At 43.2% G+C, this 21,214-nt stretch overlaps 1 protein-coding gene across 1 annotated transcript in view; it reads left to right on the forward strand.

Moving 5' to 3' along the window:
- The first annotated feature begins 10,923 nt into the window (after nt 1-10,923).
- LOC121276343 (cadherin-6-like) overlaps nt 10,924-21,214 on the forward strand; it is a 160,821-nt gene continuing 150,530 nt past the window's right edge. Inside the window, exon 1 of the mRNA XM_041184632.1 lies at nt 10,924-11,053. The gene's annotated coding sequence lies outside the window, so the exon portion shown is untranslated. The remainder of the gene's footprint in view (nt 11,054-21,214) is intronic.

Below are 21,214 nucleotides of genomic sequence, written 5' to 3' on the forward strand. Positions count from 1 at the left end.
ACTGTACATGTGCAGATGACAAATTAGAAAAAGTCTAAGATGAGCTGGCAGAAGACAGGATTTGAATTTGTATGAGTGAATTCTCAAAATTCGGACAAAGATTCATTTCAGGGATTTGATTCACTGGAGATTCTCTTGACTATATACTTCAACGTTGTACTTTGAGATCATGAGGCACAGAATAAGTTAGAACCTTAAAGTTAAATTACTCCATCTTCCACAATATAACCGGTTATATTATTATTAGCAGTCCTGTGCATGTGCAGCCTTCTTAACAAAGCAAATTGTATACATGTAGATCTTATATCACCTTCCGTTGTTGCAAGCTCTAACTTCAACTAGTGATTGTAATGCCCATAGCAGATGGCTATTTTTTAAGTGAGGCTTATTAGAACAATATCTTTGTAATGAAAATAAAGCAAGAACACAAGAACGTGAGAAATAGGAGTAAGCTATATGGCCCCTCAAGTCTCCTCTGCCATATATGATTATCGCTGATATTCCACCTCAACTCCCCATATCCCTTATTTCCCTTTGGAGCCAAAAGTGTATCAATTTCTGTCTTGAATATGTTCAACATGAGCATCCTGGGATCACTGGGAAGTCCAAAAATCCGTAATTCTTTGAGCAAACAAATTTCTCCTCATCTCAGTCCTAAATGCTGACCCTTTATTCTGAGACTGTGACCCCCTGTTCCAGATTCCCCAGCGAGGGGAAACATCCTCCCAGTACATTCCCTCGAAGAAATTTAGATGTTTCAATGAGGCCACCTCTCATTTTTCGCAACTCTTGGGAATATAGGCCAAATCTACTTAATCTCTCCTAACAGGACAATCCCTTCATCCCAGGAATCAGTCCTATTGAATCTTCATTGAGCAAGATGTTTTAAAATATATGGCATGCTATTGTATGCCTTTATGTCCGTATGTCAAAAGGCTTTTGCTGCAAAGCAGACCCTTGAAGACATTTGAGAAACAATGAATATTTAAATATGCTGTATATGCAAGAACGGCCCACTATTTAAATTAGATAACTACAAAGTGTTTCGGATGGTTATATCAGAATTAATGTATCGTGGAACCAAAGGGATTAAAGTTTCAAATCCTCCATCATAGTACCATCTTAGGTTAATTATGCATAAAAAGGTTTAGCTGGAGCTAGAGAGCTGTGTTGGAAGTGATGGATAATGTCCTGGGCAATATTTTGTATGACTTACTTCTTAACATAGGTACCTGTTCAGTAGAGGTTTCCCACTCCTTGTTTAGTACACTGCGTGCATCAGATAAAGCAGCACTAAACTGTAACTACTACCATTTGTTCTTGTAATCTGAAAAAGATAAGGCTGTTAACTTCACAGTGAGGCATCATACAAGGGATTCGGTGTCCATGTACACAAACCACTAAAAGCTAATGCCTGGGGATAAAAAGTAGTCAAACAGGCAAATGGAATATTGGCCTTTATCCCAAGGGAACTGGAATACAAAAGTGAGGAGGTGATGTTTCAGCACAAAGCTTTGGTCAGACCCCATCTGGAGTACTGAGTTCAGTTTAGGGCATCACTCTTCAGGAAAGATACATTGGCCTTACAGAAGTAAGGTTGCATGGGCTAGGTTTGTACTCCCCTGAGTATAGAAGGTTTAGGGTGATCTAAATGGAGTGTTGAAGATGATCAAAGGGGTTGATAGGGTAGATAGAGAGAAACTATTTCCTCTGATTGGACAGTCCAGAATAGGAGGACAAAGCGTTAAAACTAGAGCTAGGCTGTTCAGAGGTAATGTCAAGAAGCATTTCCTTATATAAAGGGTAATGGAACTCTGGATTTCGCGGCTTCAAAATCCGTTGAGGCTAAGGCAGTCAACCAAACATTTCAAAACTGAGATTGATTGATTGTTGTTGGTTAAGGGTATTAAGGGTTACAGAAGCACGGTGGGAAAATAGAGTCAAGATAAAGATCAACCATGATCTAATTGAGTGACAGAACAGGCTAGAAGGGCTGAATGGCCTCCTCCTATTCCTATGTGGGTATACAGTGCAGATTCACCAGAATGACATAAAGACTAAAAGAGTTAAATAATGAACACAGGTTGCATTCTCAGACAAGGGAGCATTCTCAGGCTCCTGACTCACCTTCCTCTCTCTCTGTACCCACAGAGGATCCAAATGAAAAGGGACTTGTAGTAATATGGCAGTGGGGCTTACACCCCGATCCTTTCCAGACCAGCAGGAGCCAGAAGACCCACAATGCTGGTGGGGCCATAAGCGTGACTACAGGCCTCTGCTTCTGCTCCCACTGTTCATCCCAGCGCAAGCCCCTTGCACCAGGAGCATGCCTGGGCTGTGCAATTAGCCTGGAATGTTGAAGGTGCCCCTCCTGCCACCGGTTAGCCCACCTCTGTGTACCATGAAATTCAAGTACATGGACTGCGCAGAGGTTATAAAACAGGGATCCTTTATTCCACTGGCTTCAACTTTTTATAAAAAATCAATGGAAAAACTTAAGTTAAAGGAACAAACTATTTAGAATGGATAATCACAACCCATGCTCCAGATCCTCCCCGATACCATCGAGAACTTAACTCCTGATCTCTAATAGGCCGGATAGCAGATTTCCTATTGCTAACTTCCCATGATTACGTGAATCCAGTAACTTTGTCTCCTAGACACAAAGTGGGTCTTCCTCCCATCGTGACGTCTCAACCTCAAGGGTGCTGGAAGAAATCCGCCTAGGTCTCCAGCAGCTGTTCACCCGCTCCCGCTGGCACTCCCGATACCATCAGAGGTCTCTGTCGACCTACTGCTCCTCAACGCAGGGACTCATCAGCTTTGAACTCCTGATCCAGATCTTTGCTTCAGCCCGGCTCTCTCCCCCTCTCTCTCTCTCTCTCTCTCCCTCCTCCCCAGGCTCAGACTCCGGCCCCAGCTTGCCGAGAACTTTGGCTTTTGTCCTGGGGGAGGCCCCAGGGCCAAGTGAATCGTCTGCCTAGCATCTAGCCAGGCCAGCAACTTTCACTGGCAGGGACCTACAGGGAATGGCCTGCAGTGGCCCTGCCGTCGGCCCCACTCCAAAGTCAGAAGCCGGAAGTCAAATTGCCAAAGAGCCGCTCGCCTCCCCCCGCTACAGCTGGTTAGCTAAACCTTTTAGGCATCCAGCATTGGCACAGAGCAGGGGGAGGGGGATATTAGCCCTGATGCCACTGTTCTCTGAGCCCCTGAGGAGGCTGTAGGTCACCATTTCCTGAGAATGGGCCTCCACCACAAGCTGCAGCTGGTGAGAAACCGTGAGCATGTGGCTTGTGATTTTCTGTTGTTGACACCATCTGCTGTCAGCAGCCTGTCCACAGAAACTTGGTCCTTGCACATCCTTCAAATATTAATAAGCTTGAGACCCATTTGGAAATTCATACAGCCCTATGCTCGACTGGGAATTAGTGGAGCGTTCCAGCATGATTTCACACTTGAACAACAGAAGACGGCACTCAGTAGGGCACATAGCTCAATAGTTAATGCAATGTCATTACAATTGCACAGTTTTTCTTTGAGGATTTTCCCTGCCTGGTTGTCAGTCCCTAACTACAAAGCTGAAAAAAATAAATATTTTTATTAAGAACTCCATCTCACTATGGAGACTTCAGGCCAATCCAGGCCCAACAACGTGCTCTGAAAACTCTGCTCATATTTTGACAACTGTGACAAATTCCAATACACCAGCTGACACAATCAACAATATTCTAAAACAACCAGCAACATACTAAAAAAAGAAGTCAATTTGCCCTATCTCCTAATGTGAACAGATGGATCCTTTAAAAAAATTCCAGGGCCTGGATCTGGATCTGGATCTGCATCTTAACCAAAAATGAATCAATTCTTCCACACGCCATAACCTACCCGGGTACCAAGCTTTGTTGAAATCCATCCATTAGTTTTTGTGGTATATTGTTTACATATGAACATACAAATTAGGAGCAGGGGTAAGCCACTTGGCCCCTTGAGCCTGCTCCACCATTCAATAAGATCATGGCTGATCTGGTTGTAATCCCATGCCTACCCTCAGAAACCTCTAACCCTCTTGTTTATCAAGAATATATCTACCTTTGCCTTTAAAGTATTCAAAGATTCTGCTTCCACTGCCTTTTGAAGAAGGGAGTTCCAAAGACTCACTACCCTCTGAGAGAAAATAATCCTCCTCTTTCTTAAATGGATAACTTATTACATACTAACAAACAGGGGTGTAAACATAACCTCTGCCAGTGAAAATAGGTAGGGGTAATAAGGATGTATTTTCCATGTTGCAATCCTTTTTCACTCCCTGCATTTTCTGGGCAGAGATTAAGTGTGTATTTTGAAGATTCAAGCCAATTTGGATACTTATATCACTATTTGTGATTGTCAATGTTATTCATTTAATAAACCAGCTGCTCGCTTGTGTGGTCAATCAGCCCCAATTCAACAGCAGCCATTTTAATTTATTTTTAAGCTTCACTGTTCAATTTGGAGCTGTGCCATACAGAAGATCCTCGGTTTGATTCGCAGTCTATGCCAACCTCAGCCTTGGCAGCTAATTGTAAACCCAGCTATACTCCCCAGTTGCAAAGTGTATCCTTGTGGGCACTGGGTGAGGAGCACAGCCACATTCCAAGAGGAAGCAGGGATCACTGTGTAGCAACCAGGAGCAGGAATCCTGATTGGTTTTAACCTCCCACGCTCAGAGGTATTGAGGCTGCAGCACAGGCGAACGACTTGAATCCTTTCATTCCAGGATCACTCAGTTCTTCGCTGAGCAGTAAACTTTCCAATTAAAAGGTGACAGGTCTGATCTTTATTTCAAATCAAAATACTATTGTGATAAAATCAATTTTGTTTATTTTTAGATCATCAAGTTGAACGTATTGTTCTGATTTGACATATTCCTCTAAGTTGTGCACCATCTTATAAACATATTGGCGGCACCAATTCTCTCTGTACAACTATACACACTCATTACAAATCTTACCCATTGCTCATTCATTTGAAAAATATTGAACATGCAGTTCATGTTAGCACAATGCTTAACCTATCAAATCCTCCCTTGTGAATACAGTCAATTTCTGCCATTGAGTAACCTGTTATCCTAATTTTTCACTAATTTTTCCAAATCTTAGTTATCCATTGTATTACTTATCCAAAACAGTCATTCATCCAGCACCCAGAATAATATAGAAAAGAACTAACTTTCACAAACCTGTTGTTCAGTGGAAATGTATCTAAAATGGAACTGTTTCATATAGTCATTATGTTTTAGCACATCCTGTTAAACAATAGAAGGTACCTATGTAAAGTGATTGGACTAAACATTAGAATATTAACATACAAGAAATTGGAACAGGAGCAGGCAATTTGAACCTTCCAGCCAACTCTATCATTCAGTAAGATCATGACTGATCATCTATCTCAACTCCATCTTCCACTCACCCCTTATCCCTAGATTCCCTTAGTGTCCAAAAATCTATTGACCTGTCTTGAATATACTTAATGACGGAGAATATCTGGTGAATGTCTAACATTGGTACAGTAACACCTACTGAACGGGAGATTGATATTACCCTTATTTTCACTGGGGTTACTATTGGTAAGTCAGTGGCCAGGAAATGACTCTGCTGGTCCATCAAGGCTGCCCCATATCATGATGCATCATGGGTAGACACTTCTTCCTTTCACCACCACACACTCCCCCCGATCCCAACCTTCCACACACACCCTCAGCCTTATAATCTCCTGGAAGAGGTAGAAAAAAACAGACAAATTTCAGTGCTGATGAGGGAAAGAAATTCCTCTCCAAACCTCTCGGGCAATCGAAACCCAGTTCAGGGATTGCACAGACCAAGAGTTATTTATAAAGGCATTTAATGTCTCTATGATGTGGTTATATACATGGTGACTTGAACCTCACGATAATTTTGGAGATATCACATACCAATAAAACAAGTGGTTGTGATCCAGACCTCTATTGGCATTTTCATCTCGGTTGGCACAATAATTGCATAGGTGCTGGTTATTAGAGGCAGTCAGTGTCTAGCACTCCAGCCTGTCCCCCTGAGCAGATCAAACCTTTCATTGTGCTGCTGCTCACCTTCTTCTCCTCCTTAGGCAGTCCCTTGGGATCGAGGATGATTTGCTTCCACTCCAGTTCGATGGGTTCTGAAATAACTGATAGGTCCAATGCGTCAGCTCCAAACTGTGCCACATGTGGGGCACTATTGCTGCATGGATCTTCTGCAACTATTGGAAAAGGCTTGGGTTCCAGCAGCAGAACAATAGTCACAGATACAAATTTAAAACACTCTGTGAGTTGTTAGAAAGTGATTGTACAAAGAAATAGAAAGAAATGGCCTGGTTCAATAGGGGAGCAGCTCAGGAAGCATTTCTCCATTAAAAAATGCAGCATAAAATGTAAAATAATATCAGAAGTGACTCCAATTAAATACTGCAGAATGGTTTTGGGTTATTATCTGCCATTCAGCTAATAAGAATACTTCTTAAGTGCTATGGACTGTGCCAATGATCTAGCATCAATGTAATGCTGCATGAGCTATTAAGCATAGCGACCCTTCAATTAGTTTCATTCTTTTGGTACTAATGTTAGCTTTTCCACTGAGAGTGTTAGTGAAGAGTGCAACAACCTTTAGTGTCAAATAACAATCTGACATTGCCTAGGACAATCCTGTATTTTTTAAATGAATTTTTCTTTGCACTCCATTTTGGTTCTTGCACATCTTACTGTGTTCAGAAATTGAAATGAAGTGTCACTCCTTGTTTAGGAAATGACCAGTGCCAGCCACAGAGGAAGATTGTGGATGCTGAGGGTGTGTTTTTTAGAACAGAGGAGAAGAGATTTAATTGAGGTGTATAAAATTATGGGGGTCCTGGATAGAATGGATTGGAAGGGCCTATTTCCCTTAGCCAATAGGTAAATGCCAGGCAAAATAGATCTAAAATAATTGGTGGAGGGATTAGAGGGGAGATGAAGAGAATCTCTTCTTACCCAGAGGGTGGTGAGGATCTGGAACGCACTGCCTCAAAGAGTGCTAGATGCAAAAATCCTTATCATGTATGAAAAAAGCACTTAGATATGCACTCGAAGTGCCATAACCTACTGGACTATGAACCCAGAGCTGGAAAGTGGGGTTAGACTGGTAGCTGAAATAAAAACAGAAAGTACCTCAAAAACTCCGCCAGTCTGACAGCATCTGTGGAGAGAGATAGAGTTAATGTCTCATGTCCAATGTGGCTCTTCTTTGGAACTTCCTCTTCCAAAGAAGTCATATTGGAGTCAAAATGTTAACTGTGTTAATGTTAACTCTCCACAAATGCTGTCATACCTGCTGAGGTTTTCCAGCACTTTCTCTTTGTCAGACTTCCAGCATCTGCAGTATTTTGTTTTTATATTAGTCCGGGTAGCTCTTTCTGGACACAACAGCCCAAAATGTCTCCCTCTGTCCCTTAAATCTTCCCCTTTTTAAATGTTTCTTAAAAGATTGCTCGCAAAAATATGAGGAACAAAGCAGACAGTTGCCTTTGGAAAGGAAGACAAATGTTCCAGAAGAGCATGCTCTTGGAGCACAAGTTAAATTCAAAGTCTCCTGCTTGAACTTTCCAGGGAATAGATACTAGAAATACTGCCAGCTCTGGGAGGGGGGGGGGGGAGGTTATTCTCACACACAAGGAGCTGTTTAATTCTGCAGAAGGTTAACCAGCAGGAGAATGGATTACTCTACAGCTAAATATTTATATGATAGGCAATTGAAGTGAGTCATTTAGTGCAAAAGTATTTTCTTGCTACGATTCTATGACTACATTAGTCCTTTCCCTGCAAACAGGGAAGTAATATATTCCCAAAATAATTGAACCTTTTTTCCCTTTGGAATGTCATTTTTATCTATTTATTTTTACCCAGTTTATTTCATTTAGCCAAGGAAAGAGGGAATAAAACACAGGCTTTCAGGGTGTGATACAGGAGGCTACTGCTGTTGAGACACTGTTTCCTTGATCAATAATCTGCTGAATCCCTGTTCTGTTCAGAACATGTGGGAACAGCAAAGGCTACTTTATCTCAGTGGGGTAGAGATGCCTGATCTGAAAATGGTTTACAATTGGTTGGTTTGTTTCATCTTTTATTATCACAGATCATGAAAGAAAGCAGATTATAAAGTCGGGGTGTGTATGTCGGGGGGGCGGTGGGAGAGAGAGAGAGAGAGAGAATGCAATTGCTTAAGACTTCAAACGGAGAGAGGCCAGTTCATCACTGTATGTGCGGGGGGGGTGGGGGGGATGGGGAGGCGCTTTTAAAATAAAGCTCTTCTCTCTAACACTCCCACTGAATTCACTTGCAAATTCCTCAGCCCGAAAGACACAGGATTCCCACTGCACTCCCCCCGCCCTCCCCACCTCCCTAGTCCGCACAGAGCAGAGGCTCCACACTCCCTGTCACTCCCCTCCCCTGCCTCGGGCGGATGTTATTATTAATAATAATAATCAGAGGACCGAGTGGTCACCAATCAGCAAGCTGACAGGCAGAAAGATCCCCCCCCACCTCACCTCCACCACCACCAACACCCACCCCCCCCCCCCCCCTCCTCCCCACCACCCCACCTCTCGGCTGCGGGTCTCTGCCTCCAAGAGGTTGAGGTAGATGGAAGAAGCCAGTCTTGGAATCTCAGCGTCGGTGAAAGAGCTGCTGCCGCCGTTGGCACCAGGCACCAAGGCAGTGAGGGCAGCGCGTTCCCCTACCGGTTCTGAAGCCCCACTAGCTTATGGAAAGCCCCTGTTAGAGGTAAGTGCTTTCACCTTCCCTCCTGATGGAGCACCTGGCTTTCGGGCGGTACTTTGTTGGGAGATGTGAAAAGGATAACCCCCGGAGGCATTCTTTTACCGTGTTGCGCCTCTCTCTCTTTCTCTCTCTCTCTCTCTCTCCCTCTCTTTCTCTCTCTCTCACTCCCTCTCTCCCTCACTTTCTCTCTCTCTCACTCCCTCTCTCCCTCACTTTCTCTCTCTCACTCCCTCTCTCCCTCACTTTCTCTCTCTCTCTCCCTCTTTCTCTCTATCTCTCTCTCACTCCCTCTCCCTCTGTCTCACTCCCTCTCTCCCTCTCTCTCTCACTCCCTCCCAATGCAAAAGCAGCCTTCGCGATTGTCATTGCTGTAAATAAAAGGCATGTGTAATTTGTACTGAACTCCTACCGAACTCAGCTGCAGCCTTTGAGATGGGGGGGGTGGGGGAAAGTCGCACGTTTCGTTTCGGGGACAGAATGGAGTGGAGCGTGTCTCAGTTTGTGATATCAATTTGTGCTAAGTGTTTGGATATGGAGTCGAGTGAAAATGTGTGTGTGTGTGTGTGTGTTCTAGCTAACTTTAATAGTTTGCTTTAATTGCACTGCGCCTTCTCAAGTGTACCGGGACTGAGGCAGCTGTAAAATCCTTAATAGACTGTGAATTACTGGACGAGTTGAAGGAGAGAGTGTCAGCGCCGGAGAGCTTCCCGTCTGCTCACCGCGCGTTCCACTGCAAAGCTGCAGTGACAAATCATTCAGATACTGAGGCGAAGCTGATAGACTGGGGACGGCTTTGGGGGTGGGGAGGGAGGGGTGTGGAGGGAGGCTCATCCTCCAGTCTGCTCTCTGGTCTGGGCTGTGTGCATTGGTGTCTGTGCCCAAGGTCAGCCAGGCACTGGGGGAGCAAACATGCGGCAGAAGCAGGAAGGCTCACCCGCAATCAGCATCCCCGCTAAACCCTGGCAAGAAAGCGGCAGAGTTTGAAACAGGAAGGATATTTTTTAAAAAAAAAAATGAGGGCCTCTATTAGTTGCATTAATCCCTAGTTATGTATTTAGCATTGGCTAGCACATTATTGATCAAGCTTCAAGTGCTAGTCATACATACATACATATATATATATATATAAATATATAAATATATATATATAAAATATATACGTTTGTACGTGTGCCTGTGTAAAACGGCTTAACTGTTCATAGAGAGACCGGTGTGGACATATCCGACAAGCAAGTAAAATAAACCCACAAAGTCTCTTTTCTGTAATTGTTAATTTTGTTTCTTTTAACCGAGGAAAGTGTTTTAAATTTTGGATCATCGGGTTCCCGAGGCTGTGAGCGAGTCCACGCTTCACTCCCGGCTGCTCATGCCTTGCGAAACTCGGCTTTTAGAGTCCGGTGCAGTTCAGGAGCACGAGTTAGAAATCGCGGTCAGTGTCTCACCCCGGCCGGGCTGTCGCCAAAACGCTTGTTTTAAGTTTGCTGTGGCTTTAACCCTTTGGAGTTCTGGCCGCTCCAGGGCTGGTGCGGTGGGCAAAATGCAGGCATCCTCTTCTCCTGGAATCAGCGAGTGTTCCAGTGCAGAACCAGGCCAATCGGCCCACCGCGTCTGTGCTGGCTGAGCAGAGAAAAAAAATGATCGGCACGAGTATGACTCGGGAATGAGTTTAAAGTTTTGTAAACAACACTTTTATATATATATATATATATATATATAAGTTGCTTATGGAAGCATCGGATAAACGTGTCATTCATTCTGAGGCGGGCTGCGCCTGTCACTGTTGAAGAGGGCTGGAGGTCCGAAGGCTTTCTGAAGAGGGCTGAGTGTCTTGGGTCCTTTTGGGTGTCTTAAATGTCACCTTCCATAAAACGCAGCGCCCCAGGGACCGCCGCCTCCGCGAGTCCACCCCTGGAGCTATTTTCCACTCAACCGAGTTTCATTTCGTCCTCTGCTCGCTCGCTGGTGCTTACAGGGTGTCTGTCTACAGGATGTCGGCCGGCCGGCCGGCCGGGAGTGTAACCCGTGTGTCACGCTGTGACACTCCTGTAATTTCACACCACATTTCAGAGGCGACACAAGCGTGCGCCAGCCTGTGCTGTGTGCCTCGGGCAGGTAAGAGGTTGAACAGCTGAACCTGTGCCATTTGAGTGTGACAAAACAACGAGACTGGGCAGAACCAGTCGTGCAGACACACACACAGCGGTGTTTTATAACCCACTCAGCCGGGCTGTGTTCATCCCACAAACCGAGGTAAAATCACTTGGACCTTTCAACGCTGTGTTAGCATTTCTGCTCACGTCCATAGAGATTCATTTTCAACTTTTCTCCCATGCTGGGCTGAACATTCCCTTGAGTAAAATGACTAACAGTAGGGACTTTTTTTAGTGCCTTTAAAGAGAGTGTGACTCGCGGTTTCTTTAACCGCAGTTCTCAGTGTCAAAAAAACGAACCCCGTTTTAACCCGTTCCCGTCCTTTAGCTTTAGAGGTGCGATGGTGCAGGAAGCAATTCCGAACTCCCAGGCTGGCTTGAGCCATGAAAATGAATCTCTGTCTGACTCTGTGCCAGTACATGTATACAGTCAGAAAAGCAGCAGTTTAATTACTGCTCAGCAGAGACTGGTAGATTAAATAAATCAAGATTGATGGGGACGGCAATAATGGAATTCACATTATCTAAACAAGTCGCTCTTTTCTCTTCCCTACTGAGACTGGTAGTGATTGAATGGTGTTAGGTGAGAAACATATAGAGGCTGAACCGCAGGTGCTTGGATCTGGGCTGATATTGCAGCCATGGGAGCCTAAGGCAAAGTGATGCTTCTAAATATAAAAGGTGATGTAATAATCTTCCCATTATGTGTTCGCTCCGTAGTCAATTAAAAAGATCCGAGAGTCAAATATTTTAAGCAAACATGTTTATGTTTACAGTTATTTGCAGCAGGAGAGGGAGGGAGATTATTTTGGGGCACCTGAGATTGTTCGATCCGGTTCTCAATGTGTCCTTACCCTTGCTACCATTCGGGAATACTTGCACAATATTCTCACTTGTTGCCTTAAGTTTTCCTGAGGTCCTCTCTCGGATCACAATAACCCCAGTTCCTCAGTTAGAAAGCTAAATATATCTGTTTTCAGATCTGCCCTTTACTGAACCTAATGCTGCGATTATTTAGATGTAATACATATTCATTTGACTAGCTTTCAAATTGAATGATTTATCAAAGGCATGCAATTATTGATATGAATGTGAAATATTATTTGATTTAATATTACATGGCAACGGTGATGGATAAATTTTCAAAAACATTGTATTTGGCCCAGGTTAAAACTTTGTTTTGGTTAAGGTTAAACTGCTGCTAAAGGTTATATCTCAGCTGACTTTATAATCGGTGTATTGCTCACCCACCTTCCACGAAATATCTCCAATGCAATAATGAAGGACTTCAGGAATGTGCAGAGCGCAACAACTGTATAACCTCAGCTCCTCTCATCTCACTAATTTCCAATGCAGCAGCCAAACAGTATGATTCCCAGTTCACGGGCTGGCTATTGGTGCAACATTAAAGAGGCTGCTTAATATGTCACGGGCATAGAATTACCTGGTAAGAGCTGCTTCATGGGATGGATATGCACTATTGAGACTCATAAGAATTGTACACTCAGGCCCACGAATTGAGAACAGACCAGTTCATTGAATAACAAACTCATAATATTTATTATATTTTATCCAAACACATCTTCATTGGTAGTGGCCATGAGAAATATCGTAATAGCAATAACAATTATATATATAGAGAGAGAGCTATGTGTTTCTCCAATTCCCAGATTAATAGATAAATACATTATACTTTCTCTTACTGGCTCAATAACGTCATGGCAGAGAATGTACAAATTTCATATGATTTGTTTTTATCAAGTGAGATCACTTGATATAGGGTGTAGGGATTTGCGATATAAATAATGATGTAAAATTGGTGTAGAGATTTGTTATAGAAATTGTTTACAAATTACCATTATTAATTTCTTTATAAGTACTAGTTGGAAATATCTAGCTTTTGGTCAAACCTTAAAAAGAAACCTTATTGCTGCTAATGTTCATGGAGGCATTAAGTTGTTAACTTTTAACTTTGAACAAACAGGATTGTTTGGGTTTCCCTAGTGCTTACCCTGTGGTTGCCAGATTATAAGGCACAAGTGAAAGAGGTCTGGCTAATTCTTGCAGACCTTAACAAAGCTCTGATAAGAAAGATTTAGTCAGAGGATTTTGGAACTGATGTTTATTGAGAATAAAACAATGCTCACTTACTGAGGATATGTGGACAGGTGGGAAATTTGCCATTGTTTATCAGAAACTCCAGCAAGAGAGGTTGTAAGTTTAGGCAATCATGGAAGTTAGAGAGTATCAATTTAAACATTTAGAACTCCGGTCAGAATCTAACCAGAATTATAACCATGGTTATAAATTCATCCTAACTATACAAGGTGTTAGTTGGAAAAGGAAGATTGCTACAAAGCAGGGAAGTAGGAGAGTGTAAGTGATTGAGCTGATGAAAGACAAAAAGCAGAAAAAATTGGAAACACTCAGCAGGTCGGGCAGCTTTTTGCGGAGAGACGTCGTTTCAGGTTAACTACTTGTTAACCTATTTGCCTTTTCTCTAAACGCTGCCTGACCTGCTCGTGTTTGCAGCATTTTTTCTGGTTTTGTTTCAAACAGCCAAGGCCTGTAGAATTGTATTTGTTGTTGTTTTCTGGAGAAATACATAATTGCTTCCAGAGAGCAGCTAAGGTGCTAACAAGACAAACAGTTCACATGTTGTATTGTTCTACAGACATAAAAAAAAGCGGAACAGGGTTGTTCCTTGTTCTCTCACTGTACAAGCTGAACAGGGTTTAAATTGTCAAGAAGTTGCTGTATGTTGTTGCTGGGCTTTATGACGCCGCCGAGGATGTTGTAATGTTGCAATTCTGAAGTGAGTTAGTTTGAACATTGTGAATATAAATCTCAAACAGGTTAGTTCTCTGTGGTAATTAAGTTCACAATTGTTTTATTGTTTCCCTGCATGGAAGCAGCATGATGAAATAGCAATAGAAAACGCGGGAAACACTTAGCAGATCAGATTTTCAGCATCCCCACTTATGTGGTTCCTATGGTATTATAGCCATTGGCTCTGCATTGAACTGCCCCTTATCTTGTTCAGTTCCTGGTATCTTTAAAACGACGAAGGGATAAACTGGATTTTTGTGTTTGAATTTAATCAGGTCGGGTGACTGAAGCCAGATTAAAAGTTTGGAATACATTGGGAACCCATCCGATCGAATTGCGGATCACTCCAGTTCCTCAATTGGTCAACGTCCCGGCAGCTGTGTCCCATAACTCGGACTGTTCCCGAAAGCACACTCAGTCAATGTCCCCATTCTTCAGGACCAGAGGCTGCTTTAAAGAACCTGCCCCTCTTCACCAACGGTGAAGGAAGTTAACCACTAGCAGAGTGACCAGGTGACATGCGCCGTGCTCTCGCTTCACTAACCAATACACTTTACAGTCAGTGTGTGGATTGAAGTATTGCTGCACAACATGTCATGCCTTCAGCCTGTAAAGCCGGCTGAATGCTGTTAACAGCTGGAGACTTCTTTCAGTGTTAGTTCGGCAGAGAGAGATGTGCACAACACGGGCAACAGAGCACAGATTAAAAGTGAAGAGTCACGATAACTGATTGGTGACTCCTTCGGGGCTAAAGCAAGTGAACAGTCTTGATTTTTTTTTAGCCTGCGGAAGTGGTATGGTCTAGATCACTCTGTCAGGATGTAGTGTTCTTGGAACCACTGTCCCCAGCCCCCAGCTGCAAGGACGAATATCGATGCATTACTTCCTGGTCATTTTCACCCACTTTGAACCCCAGTTTATACCCTCTCCCAGTCAGTCAGGGCAGTGAACGAAGGAATCATTCAGTGGTTGTTATTAACATTGTCAACAAGCCAACAGAAGGTATAGTTCAAGTATCCCGAGAGATTAGTCATTGTCCTATTTTCCCTCTCTCCCTTTCTGAGATGAAACGTGTTGTTTTCTACAGTCTCACCCTCTCCTTCATCTGCAACTCCAAACAGCTTGAGTGAACTCAGTTGAACTGGGATGACAGAGCACGAGTGCTGGTCAGTGGCGTTAGGCTCAAGTCCGCCTGGTTTTTGCTTATTCCCGGGTGGACATGTGGCTAACTTCTCTCGCCGCCGCTGCGGGACCAGGAGGGAGGGGTAGGGGAGCTGGGGACGGGGGGGGTGGGGGGGGGTTGGAGCTAAATTGGTCTTTTCTTGCCAAGAGCCGGCAGGGGTGCGGATGGGCAGAATGGCCTCCTGTGCTGTGAGATTCGCTGAATGTGTCGGCAGGTTTTCCCAGCAGAGATCGAGAATAAGAACCTCTGCCGCCAAACGCCATCGGCAGGGGAAGGACCCAGCTGTTACAAATTCTACTTAAAATCAATAAACCCAACCTGAGTTGCCTCTCTGGGTTTAGTGCGTGACATTACCATTTTGCTCCAAGGGATGCGGCTGGTGCTTGCAGAGACTTTTGAACAAATCTGAGTGAACATCAGAGCTATTTTAATTTAGGTACTTTTCTTCCTCATGGATGTTTTGTTGCTTTCCCTCATTATCCCCGTTTGATGCCCTGGTGTATGTGTGTATGTGTGTGTGTGTGTATGCAAACTTTTGTTTCTTCCCAAACACGAAGTTTAGCCTTGCTCATGGAAATGGCAGAATGCAACTCAAAGACAGTCCAGGAAACTGCCTGGAAATTGCGAATTCACAGCCTGCAAAAGGGCCTGGCTCACATCAACTCAGGTACAGCCGGACTATGGAAATACATAAAAACTGAATCGGTCACCAGAGTCAGAGAAGAAGAAAGTTTGTCTTTCTCTCTCTCTCTCTGCACGGTGCCGCTCTCCGTCTCTCTCCCTCTCTCGTGCTGAGGAATATTTTCTTGGATTATGACATTGGAGAGTTGTGCAGACTGTGAACTTGCTCAGGTTTGTCAGTTCGCTTTATCCCCAGATATACATTGGAATTAATTCATCCTCACGCTTAGTCAAGACGGGTGGTCGCTGAGGCGCGGGTGGGGGACGAGGTACAGTTTACTACCAACGTGTGCCATTACTCAAGTGGTTCATTAATCGCAGGAGAATTTCTTGTCACCATTTCACGTATATTCTCTTATTCCATCCACATATGTAAGGTGTGTTGCCACTTCAGGGTGCGGGACATTACAGTGTGGCTGCGTTAAGCAAATATCCTTAAACCAATCCCGGTGCTATTCTAAGGCTCTTGGGACCGACCATTCGAGTGCATTTCTGCGCCTTTGAATCTGACCGGCTGCGAGTGGGAAGTTTCGGGTTAGGGTTAAGGGGTTAGGGTTGCCTTTATTCCGCGTGACATGACATGAATGATCCAGCCTCGGCAGAAAGGAAGTACTTGAGGCAGTGTAAATGGCTGCTCTGGTGGCAATGGTGGGGAGTCTCCGATTGAGAGAGAGCACAGGGAAACTAGCACTGAGATGCTCTAATTCCCCGAAAGGAATTCTCTCTCCACACGCCCCCCACCACCCCCCCACCCGCCCACCCACTCTCTCTCTCTCTCTGTGTGTGAAGTTCACAGTAGTTCTGCTTTAGAATGACGTTACTAAGACATCTGTTACCACAACACAGGTCTCAGCCCAGCAACGGAAACATATTTTGAGGAATAATTCATGACTTTTTCTGGCACTTGAGAGAGAGGCTGCGCAAAGTGAATGAAATTTGCAAGTAAATGGGACAACAATTGTGAAATGAACCCATGAAAGGATCCTGGGCTAAAGAGGGGGGGGTGGTGGGAAAGATGTGGTGCAGGTTCAGCTTTTGGACTCAAATCCTTGGTTGTGTTTAAAAGCCGGCGTTACACTTGCTCCGCACTCCGAAACAACGAAAGGTCAGAAAAGCATAAGTGCAGGAATATATTAGTCAGTTATTAGCAGCTTGGCAGTACCGATAATCGACATTTCACACGGATTTATCCCTGAGTCGAATCATGATTTCTGTTTTCTCTTCGGTTTTTTTGTTGTTGTTGCAGAACAGTTTGTATTTGGGGCAAATTGCGATGAGAGAGGGAAGATGTGCGTGCACGCAGTGTTCAGCTCCCCCCTTTTAATAGATATCTGGTTCCCTCTTGTGGTTGTACTGCTTTGTTCCTCTGCCTGTTCAGATGAATGAAGGGACGGGCGCTGCCGACAACCTCTTGCTTTCAGATAATTATCAAAAACTTTTATTATTCTAACCGAGACACGTCGCCAATGATACAAAAATAGGAAAACAAGGTGATTTTGTGGGTTTTTTTGTCCCAGACAATGCACTGGTTGAAATATAGAAAACAGAGCAGATAAATAGGTAACGACACCATATATAAAAACAAAAAAACTGCGGATGCTGGAAATCCAAAACAAAAACAGAATTACCTGGAAAAACTCAGGTCTGGCAGCATCGGCGGAGAAGAAAAGAGTTGACGTTTCGAGTCCTCATGACCCTTCGACAGAACACCATATAGTTTATCAAAATACACCCATCAGTTCAGGAGTAGATCGTACACAGCTTGTTTTGCGGATCAGAGACAATTAATTGTGCAAAACGACCAGCATGAGTTTCAGCAGCAGTACAACCACACTTGAGGGCTTGGCCTAAATAGCCAAGTAGTTATGGTACTGGGTTTGTAACCCCAAGATCAAGAGTTCAAATCTCACAATGGCAAAACAATGTACCTTCATCTGAAACAGATGGAAATGGGTTTGTACTCGAAAGAGTTACAGACAGCAACATTTGCTTGGCCTAAATAGCCAAGTGGTTATGGTTCTGGGTTTGTAACCCCAAGATCGAGAGATCAGGAGTTCAAATCTCACAATGGCAAACTATGAAACAATGTAACTTCATCTGAAACAGATGGAAACAGGTTTACTCAAAAGAGTATCAGGAGTTCAAATCTCACAATGGCAAACTATGGAACAATGTGACTTCATCTGAAACAGATGGAAACAGGTTTGTACTCGAAAGAGTATCAGGAGTTCAAATCTCACAATGGCAAACTATGAAACAATGTAACTTCATCTGAAACAGATGGAAACAGGTTTACTCAAAAGAGTATCAAGAGTTCAAGTCTCATAATGGCAAACAATGTAACTTCATCTGAAACAGATGGAAACGGGTTTGTACTCGAAAGAGTTACAACCACACTTGATTGGAACCCATCCACAAACATTTACTCCCCCTACCACCGACGCACAGTAGCAGCAGTGTGTGTACCATCTACAAGGTGCACTGCAGGATCTCATCAAGGCTCCGCGCACAGCGCCTTCCAAACCCAAGACAACTACCTTCTAGAAGGACAAGGGCAGCAGGTAGATGGGAACACCACCACCTGGAAGCTCCCCTCCAAGTCACTCACCATCCTGACTTGGAAATATGTCACCATTCCTTCACTGTCGCTGGGTCAAATTCCTGGAACTCCCTCCCTAACATCGCTGTGGATGTACCTACACCACATGGACTGCAATGGTTCAAGAAGGCAGCTCACCACCACCTTCCCAAGGACAAGTAGGGATGGCCAATAAATGCTGGCCCAGCTAGCAAAGCCCACATCCTGTGAGTAAATGAAAAAACATCCACCCCACCATCTTATCTAGAACAACATTCGGGGGTCAGGTGGCTGCATCACACCAAGTGTGTGCTGGTTTTAGACAGCAATTTGCATAACGTAAGGAAGGTCCCATTTACTATAGATTTAAATAGAGATGGAGTTTTGATTCATTACATCAGCTTTAAATGCCATAATCTTTACTATATTTCTGCTGCAAATCCACACACAGGTGCATTATCCCTTCACAGGACACCAGGAGTACATAAACTCTTCACAACTTGTGGCCAGTAGTTGCAGTTGTATATGTGTGTGTGTGTGTATGTGTCTCTGTGTATGTCCCTGTATGTGTGTGCGTGTGTGTGTGTGTATATGCCTGTGTGTGTCTGTCTGTTTCTGTGTGTGGGTATGTGTTTATGTCTGTGTGTGTGTGTGTGTGTGCATGTATGTCTGTGTGTGCATGTATGTATGTGTGTGTGTGTGTGTATGTCTCTGTGTGTATGTGTCTCTGTGTATGTCCCTGTATGTGTGTGCATGTGTCTGTGTGTGGGTGGGTGTGTGTGTATGCCTGAGTGTGTCTGTCTGTTTCTGTGTGTGTGGGTATGTGTGTATGTGTGTGCATGTATGTCTGTGTGTGTATGTTTGTGTATGTCTGTGTGTGTGTGTGTGTGTGTATATGTTTGTGTTTGTGTGTGTATGTCTCTATCTGTGTGTATGTCCCCCCTGTATGTGTGTGTGTGTCCCCTGTATGTGTGTGTGTGTGTGTCTGTGTGTGGGTGTGTGTGTTTGTGTGTGTGTATGTATGCCTGTGTGTGTCTGTCTGTTTCTGTGTACGTGTGTATGTGTATGTCTGTGTGTGTGTATATATATGTTTGTGTGTGTGTGTGTGTGTGTGTGTGTGTGTGTGTGTTATGTGTGTAAATATTGTGAGGGACTTTTCAGGACTGGCCGTGATACTCTCCCAATGATTGCCCCACAGGCCAACACCGATTGGCCAGTTTTGCTAACCATTTCACAAGGCTCAAAGAGCATCTTGAGCCAATCAGCAGAGCCAGTTTCTGCTAATAGCAAGCCTGGCATCTTTCCACCTCTTGCCATTGTGGCAGAGCTTATATTGATGAGAGTGACTTTTCTCTTCAGATGCACTTTGTTGTGTGTCCATTGATGTGATTCAGACAAGGTTGTCAATCAGTCAGGCAGCTTTTGCAGTGAACAAGGGTGCCCATAGTAAATTTTGATGATACCAGGTTGATTTTTCTCCCTTAATACGAATTACATAAAAAGTTGTGAGTAATCATGAAATTAGAGTTATTAATTCTTAAGATGGACTTATAATTAGTAACACTTGGCTGTCTACAATTGAAGTTACCTAGGCAATGGATTAAGGATTATTATTAACTTGCAGATTTCTGGCTGTCAGTAATAAGCATTGCCTAGGGAGCAATGTAAGAGTTTTGTTAAATTTGCAATCTATTATGCATGTTTCTGCTTTAGCAGCCTCCTTTTTGATGTTAATTCATTGCTGATTCCAGTAACTTTGTCTCTTCTGGAAAGACCACTTGCATAAGCAGTGGAATGTGGAATTGTATCTCTTCTCATCATTTTTCTGTTTCTCCAACTAATTTTCTTTCACCATTTCCATTTTCTGTTTTCAACTAATTGAATAATCACTGATACATTTTTGATGTCTCACCTAACCAATAATTGGCACTGAGTAATATTTAAGGATTGATGGCTGCTATGTATACTCTATGTAATGAGAGGACAAGTGTTATAGTTACAAGAATGTTGCATGATATGCTGGACTATTTAGGATAAGGATAAATGCAAATGTAACTTCTGAATTAGGAATGGATCTACACAGGGATTTCTCCACAATTGATTTTCATATCTTTTTGAACAGTGGACACCACCTCTGAATATTCTACACAACTGCAAGAACAGGTACATCAAGCTGCATTACAAGCCTTAAATGGACTGCTAAGCTTTGCGAACCCCAATTTGGAACCCAATCTCCCTGTATATTTATTTAATTTCTATTCCCTTTATCTTAATTGCAAGTTTCCTTCACTGTTTTGGAAGCAGCAGAACCAACAGGTTGGACATTCATAATTACAAATGACCATTTCTTGTGTCTATTACCCTTTCACATAGATGGAATGGTTCCATAAACCAGGAGGGTAGCCAATAGAAATGCTCAGCCCAAATGATAGTATTGTTCTCAATGTGTATGAAAAATAAGATGCAACATACATTAATTACCTATTCAGCACAGGCAACATTCACAAAATGAAAGCAAATGAAGGTGGAATGAATGAGAATGGGATTACTTACAGGTAACCCTCAATGTAAGGGCTGCAGTGCCCAGCTACAGGAGCTACTGAGCTGTCTTCTCAAATTCAGCTATTCTAGAATCTGAACAAAATGAAATCAAATGAATCACATTCTTATGATTATTTAATATGACCCTTTATTATCGATTTCATGAAAGCAGCTTAATATGAAAAATTCATGTGCTAACATATACTGTCCTCTGACTATCCCTTTTCTTTATTTCCACATTGGGAATAAAATCACCTGATGAACTCACTGCTATATAGAGTCCCCTGGTTGTCCAGGACATTTGCCAATAAAGAATTTATAGATAATGTATTACACTTTGTGAAGAGTATTAACCCTGCTCTCTCCAAACATAGTTCCATTTCTTTAACTAAGAGAGTAAAGTAACTCATGATATTATGAAGTACTTCTTGGAAAGAAATGACAGGCTT

The sequence above is a fragment of the Carcharodon carcharias genome, chromosome 3 (assembly GCF_017639515.1).
Source record: "Carcharodon carcharias isolate sCarCar2 chromosome 3, sCarCar2.pri, whole genome shotgun sequence".
Classification (NCBI taxonomy): Eukaryota; Metazoa; Chordata; class Chondrichthyes; order Lamniformes; family Lamnidae; genus Carcharodon; species Carcharodon carcharias.